The sequence below is a fragment of the Larimichthys crocea genome, chromosome VI, assembly GCF_000972845.2.
Source record: "Larimichthys crocea isolate SSNF chromosome VI, L_crocea_2.0, whole genome shotgun sequence".
Lineage (NCBI taxonomy): Eukaryota > Metazoa > Chordata > Actinopteri > Sciaenidae > Larimichthys > Larimichthys crocea.
The window spans coordinates 26,452,345-26,461,867 of NC_040016.1; the positions used below are offsets into that span (position 1 = coordinate 26,452,345).

General features: G+C 46.5%; 1 protein-coding gene across 2 annotated transcripts in view; it reads left to right on the forward strand.

Moving 5' to 3' along the window:
- Positions 1-351: 351 nt before the first annotated feature.
- pcbp4 (poly(rC) binding protein 4) overlaps positions 352-9,523 on the forward strand; it is a 118,340-nt gene continuing 109,168 nt past the window's right edge. For both annotated transcript variants that reach the window (XM_019255359.2, XM_027278939.1), the window contains exon 1: positions 352-682. The gene's annotated coding sequence lies outside the window, so the exon portion shown is untranslated. The remainder of the gene's footprint in view (positions 683-9,523) is intronic.

Below are 9,523 nucleotides of genomic sequence, written 5' to 3' on the forward strand. Positions count from 1 at the left end.
TTAAGCTTCATGAACTGTTTAAACTCTTTTAAGCTTCATGAACTGTTTAAACTCTTTTAAGCTTCATGAACTGTTTAAACTCTTTAAACTTCATGAACTGTTTAAACTCTTTAAGCTTCATGAACTGTTTAAACTCTTTTAAGCTTCATGAACTGTTTAAACTCTTTTAAGCTTCATTAACTGTTTAAACTCTTTAAACTTCATGAACTGTTTAAACAGTTTTAAGCTTCATGAACTGTTTAAACTCTTTAAGCTTTATGAACTGTCCCCAGATCTGCTGCAGTTCCCTCCCTCAGCTGTAGATGGCAGCAGGTGATGCACTTACTCTCATATGTAATCTCTGATATTTAAACATGCGCACACTGATCTCAGATCAGACTGATCGTCGCATTTTAACCACACGAGACAGATGTTGGTGATTTTTGGACTTCTGCATAAATCAAACGTCCTCAGAGGAAACAGAGCCGACACTTCCTGTGACAATCAGCCCTGTTTCTAATTGGATGGTTCCCCCTCTCTCTCCTCCTCCTCCTCTCCGGGTTATTGTCACTGACAGTCGGATTACTCCCGCACAGAGCAGCCTGCTCCCTCCTCTGCCTCCTCCTCCGTCCGACAATGCGGACACCAAGTACGGATTTATAATTTCTTCATCCAGCCTGCAGCCTCCTCTTCCTCCTGCACGGTAAGACAGCAGTGTGTGTGTGTGTGTGTGTGTGTGTGTGTGTTGATGATGTGTGTGTGTGATGGTGATGTGTGTGTGTGATGGTGATGACAATGTGTGTGTGTGAGAGCCATGTGCACGTCAGATGAAGCGCACGGACAGTCTTGTTGTGGAGTGTGTGATCCGGAGAGGACCGACTGTTTCTCACTTTAACTTCCCGGGAGAGTGAGCTCTCTGCGGGCGGAACGTTCTCCGGCGTCCCGCTGCGTGTCGACGGGAAAGCCCGATTTAAAGACGCGGTGTTCGGGCACGGTGATGACGAGTCTCCGTGTGCTTTGGTAACAATGTGCCGGAGGTGGGGGAGAAAGGAGACAGAGTCACCCTGGCAGAGGCAGCTTCGTCCCGGGGACGCTGAGCTGCTGCGCCCGGCGCGGCTGGAGGATGGTGGATGGAAAGCTGGACATGAAATGACTCCCCTGTAACTCCTCTAACTCCTCTAACTCCTCTAGCTCCTCTCCTCTAACTCCTCTAACTCCTCTCCTCTAACTCCTTTAACTCCTCTCCTCTAACTTCTCTAACTCCTCTAGCTCCTCTCCTCTAACTCCTCTAGCTCCTCTCCTCTAACTCCTCTAACTCCTCTAACTCCTCTCCTCTAACTCCTCTAACTCCTCTCCTCTAACTCCTCTAACTCCTCTCCTCTAACTCCTCTAACTCCTCTCCTCTAGCTCCTCTAACTCCTCTAACTCTTCTCCTCTCTTCTAACTCCTCTCCTCTCCTCTAGCTCCTCTCTGCGGAGTAACTTGACCCCCTCATGAGGTGAGACCCCCCGAGGCACCTCCTCAGATTTTGGGTGGCATATGGCTCCGTCCTCCTCCACCCGGAGGCTCACAGATGTTCCGTTACATCAGAGACACTCAAAGTGTGTGTGTGTGTGTGTGTGTGTGTTAATTGGTAAGGTCTGATCAGCTCGGGTTCTCACCACAGAGCATCTGAAGGTAATCCTGAGCAGAGTAATCCTGAGCAGAGTAATCCTGAGACAGAGGAATCCTGAGGCAGAGTAATCCTGTGCAGAGTAATCTTGTGTAGAGTAATCCTGAGCAGAGTAATCCTGTGCAGAGTAATCTTGTGTAGAGTAATTCTGAGGCAGAGTAATCCTGAGCAGAGTAATCCTGAGGCAGAGTAATCCTGTGCAGAGTAATTTTGTGTAGAGTAATCCTGAGGCAGAGTAATCCTGAGGATACAGGAAGCAGCTCTTCTAGCAGAGATCTTGAAGAACCTTCAGGGTTCTCTGAAGGTTCTCCACAGGCTTCATGATCAGAGATGATCGTGACTTGGAGAGTATGGACGTGCAGAGGTGGAGGAGTGATGGAGGAGTGATGGAGGAGTGATGGAGGAGTGATGGAGGAGCAGTTAGGGGGTTGGTGCCTTGCTCAAAGTCTCCTGTCCAGGAGGTCGAATCATCTTTGATCCTTGGGTCCTTGAATTTAAGGGGTCTGGAGAGTTTTTAATTCATTCATGTTTGCACAGAGAGGAAACAAAGAAACTTTCCTCGTGAATTTTTCTCATGCTGAGTCGACAAAGACGATTTTAGTTTGAAGCAAAGATTCACATTAAACATCACATTCAAGGACTTTCCAGGCCCAGTTCATTAACCTCATAGAATCGTCTCTAGAAATCAGAGTGTAATCCCTCTGTGTAACTGTGTCCAGCTGTACTCGAGTATTTGACCCAGCAGCAGCTGCTGATCTCACTGCCTAGTCCAGCAGCAGTCAGCCCAGAACCAGAACCAGAACCAGACCCAGCAGCAGCTGATGTCACTGCCTAGTCTAGCAGCAGTCAGCCCAGAACCAGAACCAGAACCAGACCCAGCAGCAGCTAATATCACTGCCTAGTCCAGCAGCAGTCAGCCCAGAACCAGAACCAGAACCAGACCCAGCAGCAGCTGATATCACTGCCTAGTCCAGCAGCAGTCAGCCCAGCTCGGCGTCTGTCTTTCAGCCTTTTATTTCACCAAGCTCTCACCAACCACTAAAAGTCAGTCCCACATTTACTCTTGTCCGGCGGCTTCTTGCTCGCTCACTCTCTCCTTTTCTCTTCTTAGCTTCCTCCGTCAGCGTCCTCTTCACTCTCTGCTCCTCTGCCATCATGTCCGTAGAAGCTGCTGACTGCTGGGCCTCTTCTGTAACCCGGCTAACAAACTGAGCTAACAGCATTCACCTGATCACAGGTCAGCGTGGAGTTAACAGATGTTATATATAAAAACTTTCAAGGATTTCAAGGCCCTGTATGAAGCATGTTGAAGGCCACAGTTGAACAACAGAGTCTCTGTTAGCTTCTTTCTTTATTAGACGAGCTTTAAAAAGCTGTGTGTGTGTGTGTGTGTGTCTGTGTGTGTGTGTGTGTGTGTGTGTTAGGAAGCATACTTACTTTATTTATAGGTCAGACAAACGGCCTGTGTTGTTGTTAGCGTCGAGGAATGCACCGAGGCTTGTTGTGATAAGGAGAGAGGCGAGGGGGCTTCAGGCTGGTTACACACACACACACACACACACACACACACACACACACACACAGTTTGAGGATTAGCGCTAACTGCACATCAACACTTTGGAGTTCAAAGACGACGCCAGCTTCAGCCCTGCAGCATGTGTGTGTGTGTGTGTGTGTGTGTGTGTGTGTGTGTGTGTGTGTGTGTGTGTGTGTGTGTGAGTTCGTGCTCATCAAAGACTCAGATATGGATCTCAGAGGCTCGAGGCTAACGAGGCTAACGAGGTGACTCCTTGGATGCTAAACAAATTAGCACGTTGTGTTTTTGCATACATGCTAATCGTGACGATGGCGGACGAGTGTGTGATCGTCACGGAGACGAACCAGGAACCAGGACCAAAGCTCCACATCCCTCACTGATTAAACCACTTCAGGTTTGACAGGATCTGAGACCAGCCAGTCTCTGAGACCAGCCAGTCTCTGAGACCAGCCAGTCTCTGACACCAGCCAGTCTCTGAGACCAGTCTATGAGACCAGCCAGTCTCTGAGACCAGCCAGTCTCTGACACCAGCCAGTCTCTGAGACCAGTCTATGAGACCAGCCAGTCTCTGAGACCGGCCAGTCTTTGAGACTGTGTCATAATGACGTGATGTCAGCTCGCCCTGCAGGAGCCGATCGATGTATTAATTACAGAGTTACAGCACGTTAACGTCCACGTAACATTTATCCAGACGCAACAGCTCTACTGTTTACATTCACTAACGTTGTAACAAGAGACTGTCAAAAACCTTTACGTAGTCTCTAAGACTAAACCACAGACTGTCTAAAATCTGGATGTAGTCTTTAAGACTAAACCACAGACTGTCTAAAACCTGGACGTAGTCTCCATGACTCTGGACGTTAGAGGAACTGCAGTTTGTGGGACTTCCTGTGTTGGCTTCATCGTGGAGGTTGCTGGTTGGTTGTAATTAACTTTGATCCGCATCTCAAACTTACACTTTGTTGGGTGTTTGAATTTGAGGGAACTGAGTCTGGAAAGTCCTTGAAAAGTCCTTGAAATTAACAATTTTATCATTGCAGAGACGCGATATAAAGTCTGAAATGTTTGTGTCATCATTTTCTACGTCGATGAAGCACTGAGACATCAGGAGAGAATTTAGATTAGATTAGAAGTGACCATGATATAAATAATATTGATGATTTTAATAATAATTAGTCTTTAAGTTTTTGGTGTCGTTAACTCAGAAAGTGTTTCTCTGACTTTATCCTGATGAATCATAAATCGTCTGTTGTATCGTTGAACGCTGCCTCTGTACGTTCAGTCAGTATGAGGGCAGCATAATAAGATCACAGGCGAGGTGTGTGTGTGTGTGTGTGTGTGTGTGTGTGTGTGTGTGTGTGTTGGGGGTTGTAAATGGGATTCAAAGCTCCACACCGCTTGGTCTAATTTTGGAAGACATGAAATCACTGAGCACAGAGCAACATAATATCACAGCCACGTAGATACAGTGACATCATGCAGCATAAACACACACACACACACACACACACACACACACACACACACAGCACTGTATGAATGTAAAATATATTTATAATCACATCACTGATAATAAAGAAGAATGATCTCCATACGCGATCAGTGAAAGTCATGATGTGTAACATGTACGGATTTAACAGCCAATCACACGGCAGAAATAAATGAGACAACAGCCAATCAGGCAGCAGTTTTCAGGACAGTCCTGCAGACAGACGTCCTGCTGAAGAATGGACGCATTGTTCAAAGACTAAATATTTTCCACTCTTACGTAAGCTGTTCCCGCTCTGTTCTCTCCTCACTCAAATCCAGGTCAGCGTTAATTGGAATTCAGACACCTCTTAATTAGTGAGAGCGTTCCTCGTCCTCTTTGTCTCTCTTTAACTCTTTGTCTGTCTTTAACTCTTTGTCTGTCTTTAACTCTTTGTCTGTCTTTAACTCATTGTCTCTCTTTAACTCTTCGTCTCTTTAACCCTTCGTCTCTTTAACTCTTCATCTCTCTTTAACTCATTGTCTCTCTTTAACTCATTGTCTCTCTTTAACTCTTTGTCTCTCTTTAACTCTTTGTCTCTCTTTAACTCATCGTCTCTCTTTAACTCTTCATCTCTCTTTAACTCTTCGTCTCTCTTTAACTCTTCGTCTCTTTAACCCTTCGTCTCTTTAACTCTTCGTCTCTCTTTAACTCTTTGTCTCTCTCCGTCATCTGCTGGGGTCTACGTCTGTCGTCCTCCGTCAGAGACAGAGTTGAGGCGTAGGCTGAATCCTCACAGAGATCAGGAGACTACGTCCAGGTTTTAGACAGTCTGCGTGGACGTCACGGAGACTACGTCCAGGTTTTAGACAGTCTGCGGGGACGTCACAGAGACTACGTCCAGGTTTTAGACAGTCCGTGGGGACGTCACAGAGACTACGTCACTTCATGATCTGAAGGCTTCATGTCCTCTTTCTTCTCTGAGCTCTGACGCTCCACCCTTCCTCTGAAGCTTTAGTGGGTTTTTTCTGACTGAACCACCTGAACCGACCTCGGTTCAGACAAAGAACCTCGTGATGGTATCAGCTGGATGTGTGGTCACTAATGGAGTCCATGTACTAAAGAGTTCATAAATGTTTGTATGCGAGCGACTCGGACCTCTTTGACTGATGCACTCAAAGTCTCCAGAGGAAGTGAAGTGAAGTGTGTGGAGGAAAACAGCTGGGGGGAGCAGAGACAGGAAAGGTGGAGGTTAATAACTCATGTGGTGAGGAGGAGGAGGAGGAGGAGGAGGTTATGATGTGTGATGTTTAAGATGTGAAGGACACACCTGAGACAGTCTTTGAAGGTCTTAGTCTTGGTCTCAGACCTCGCTGTGATTGGATGTTCCTGCTTCAGATCTGACCAATCATTTGACTAGTTTCTAATTCTCTGCAGTTCCTCTAACGTCCACTTGAGGCTGGCTCCAGCAGTGAGTCAGTCTCCATAAGTCCCCATGTCCAAATGTCCAACTTCACAGCAGAAATAAACATGTTTACAGCCTGGGACAAAAAACAGTTTTGGTCTCTGTAGCTAATTTCCCCGTTCATGACAACTGTACTGAGGGTGAATTTATATACAACTCACCTGTTCACATTATATTAAGGCTTAAAGTTATGCAGGATTAAGAGCGGGGACGCTTTGATCGACAGGTGGGTGTGGTCACAGGCGTCATTCAGCCCGCCTCAGGTCTGCTGATGATCCACGTATTAACCTGTTGGCGTGTCCTGACACCGCAGTGTGCCGCCTTGTGTTCTGTCTTTCTCTGCAGTCGTACATAATAAATGTTTCCAACAAAGTCGATGCTTTCATTTCACGTCTAATGAAAGACTTGCTCAAGACGTTTGTGATACTTTATGCCGTTTGCATGAATGTAGAGAGACCAGAGCAGAAAAGTTAAGTTTGGAAATCAGTCTGAGGAATCCTCCATCGACCGCTCGTGGTCGAATGCAGAGCCTGAGAATTGATTTCTGTCGTCGAAGCGAGCCAGAAATGTTCTTCTTTGTATCTAAACTCAGCTCGATGGATATCTCAGGATGAAAGTCGCTGCACGGAGACTGTCTGACGTCAATAAAGTTTCTCTGAGGCTCTCACCAAGTCGACCGATAGAGAGAGAGAGAAAGTTAATTATGTTATAGCTCTACAGTGAACATCGACAGTCTGCGGGGACGTCACGGAGACTACGTCCAGGTTTTAGACAGTCTGTTTTGTCCGCTTGTTTGTAGATTTCTGCATAAATTAGCATCTCATTTGCATATGTAAACATCATATCTAATAACTGTCCTGATGTAGATGCGTCTCCCCGTTGCCGTGCATTGCTCTAAACTCCTCTGTCTGCCCACGTTGCCTCTCTGCATCAGCAACTTTGACATTTTTGAACATTTCACAGCGTTGCTGCTGATTGGTCGAGGCGCTCTGTGAAACGCCGCCTTGTTACGAAGCTTCAACCGAAACAAGAAGAGCGTTTCTTTCTTTCTTTCTTCTGGTGGAGGGTGGAGGCGTAGCGTGTCAAATTAAGCCCCCGCCGTCTGTCCTAGGAGACAAACCGGAGTCTGTCTGCTCCACACAGCTTTGTTTGTGTATTATCGTGTAACACACATTTCCATGTGAAGGAGTGTGTTGTTGTCGCACAGCAGGGTTCATCTCACCCTTCACGTGCAGTCTGTTCATCTTTTGTTGCTGATGTTGGAGGATGTTGCAGAGATGCTGCTGTGAGCCGTCGCTGCTCGTTGGCTGAGGTGGATTTACATTTGTCTGTAAAGAGTGACGCTCTGCACACGACTTCACTCCACACTGCTGCTGCTCGGCCTGTAACATCATCATCCACATGATGGAGTTCAGCAGCACGACAGACTCATGTAGGAGAGAGAGACGGGCTCTGGGTCAGACAGACAGATCAAGGTTTATTCTCCAGAAACACCACGAGAGATTTAAATGTGAAGTTCAGATCTTCACTGATGCTCCACACAGCGGTTGTTGTTTCCGGTGAGGCTGAGCGATGAGAGAAGTTAAACTGAAGCGGTCTCCATCCTTGTCTCGGCCAATCAAAAGGTGCGGAGCGGGAAAAACCTCCCGTCCAATCAGAGCGAAGCTGAGGGCTAAATTTGATCACATGAGCTGGGCTCGCGGTGGGTGATGGCGCCGTGCAGCAGGTTCACAGCGCTCAGAAACAGAGGTGCCTCGTTACACCTGGAGCAGCGTTTCCGTGGAAACAGACAACAAATCCTGGCTCGAAAACAAGAAATCTGATTTGTTCTCACGCTCTAAAATAGGAAACACACACACACACAAACACACACACAGACACACACAGCAGCAGCAACTATTTCACTGATTCTGGTGAAACTGGATCATATTTTATGGAGGAAATGTTTTCTGGTTTTCCCTCTGATGTCCTCCGGCTGCTCCGCCTCAACTCTCTGTGATTTACAGAGTTTATGATGGACAGTGAAGTAAACTGCTGACAGCTGTAGCTGCTGTTAGCTCATGTTAGCTCAGTTTGTTAGCTCATGTTAGCTCAGTTTATAGCTGCTGTTAGCTCATGTTAGCTCAGTTTGTAGCTGCTGTTAGCTCATGTTAGCTCAGTCTGTTAGCTCATATTAGCTCAGTTTGGTACCTGCTGTTAGCTCATGTTAGCTCAGTCTGTTAGCTGCTGTTAGCTGCTGTTAGCTCATGTTAGCTCAGTCTGTTAGCTGCTGTTAGCTCATGTTAGCTCAGTCTGTTAGCTGCTGTTAGCTCATGTTAGCTCAGTCTGTTAGCTGCTGTTAGCTCATGTTAGCTCAGTCTGTTAGCTGCTGTTAGCTCATGTTAGCTCAGTCTGTTAGCTGCTGTTAGCTCATGTTAGCTCAGTCTGTTAGCTGCTGTTAGCTCATGTTAGCTCAGTCTGTTAGCTGCTGTTAGCTCATGTTAGCTCAGTCTGTTAGCTGCTGTTAGCTCATGTTAGCTCAGTCTGTTAGCTGCTGTTAGCTCATGTTAGCTCAGTCTGTTAGCTGCTGTTAGCTCATGTTAGCTCAGTCTGTTAGCTGCTGTTAGCTCATGTTAGCTCAGTCTGTTAGCTGCTGTTAGCTCATGTTAGCTCAGTCTGTTAGCTGCTGTTAGCTCATGTTAGCTCAGTCTGTTAGCTGCTGTTAGCTCATGTTAGCTCAGTCTGTTAGCTGCTGTTAGCTCATGTTAGCTCAGTCTGTTAGCTGCTGTTAGCTCATGTTAGCTCAGTCTGTTAGCTGCTGTTAGCTCATGTTAGCTCAGTCTGTTAGCTGCTGTTAGCTCATGTTAGCTCAGTCTGTTAGCTGCTGTTAGCTCATGTTAGCTCAGTCTGTTAGCTCATGTTAGCTCAGTTTGGTAGCTACTGTTAGCTCATGTTAGCTCAGTTTGTAGCTGCTGTTAGCTCATGTTAGCTCAGTCTGTTAGCTCATGTTAGCTCAGTTTGTTAGCTGCTGTTAGCTCATGTTAGCTCAGTCTGTTAGCTGCTGTTAGCTCAGTCTGTTAGAGGTTTTCAGACCTGGGGGAATGCTGATGGGGAGCGGAGCCGGTGTCGTGCCAGAACCGGAGCTAGTGTTGTATCTAGGGTTGCAAAATTCTGTGAATTTTCAAAGTTGGAAACTTTCCATGGGAATTAACAGAAATAACCCAGGAATTTACAAAATTGAAGTTTGAAGTTTCCAGTTTTGAATATTTCCAAAATTCCCGTCTGTGCCCCTGAAGACCATCAGCTCCACCGTGTCGCCACGGCGACGCAGCCAGAATTTTATTTACTGAATGTCTGAGAATGTTTGTTTTCAATCAGAGGAAGGTGTGTGTGTGTGTGTGTGTGTGTGTGTGTCTGTCTGTG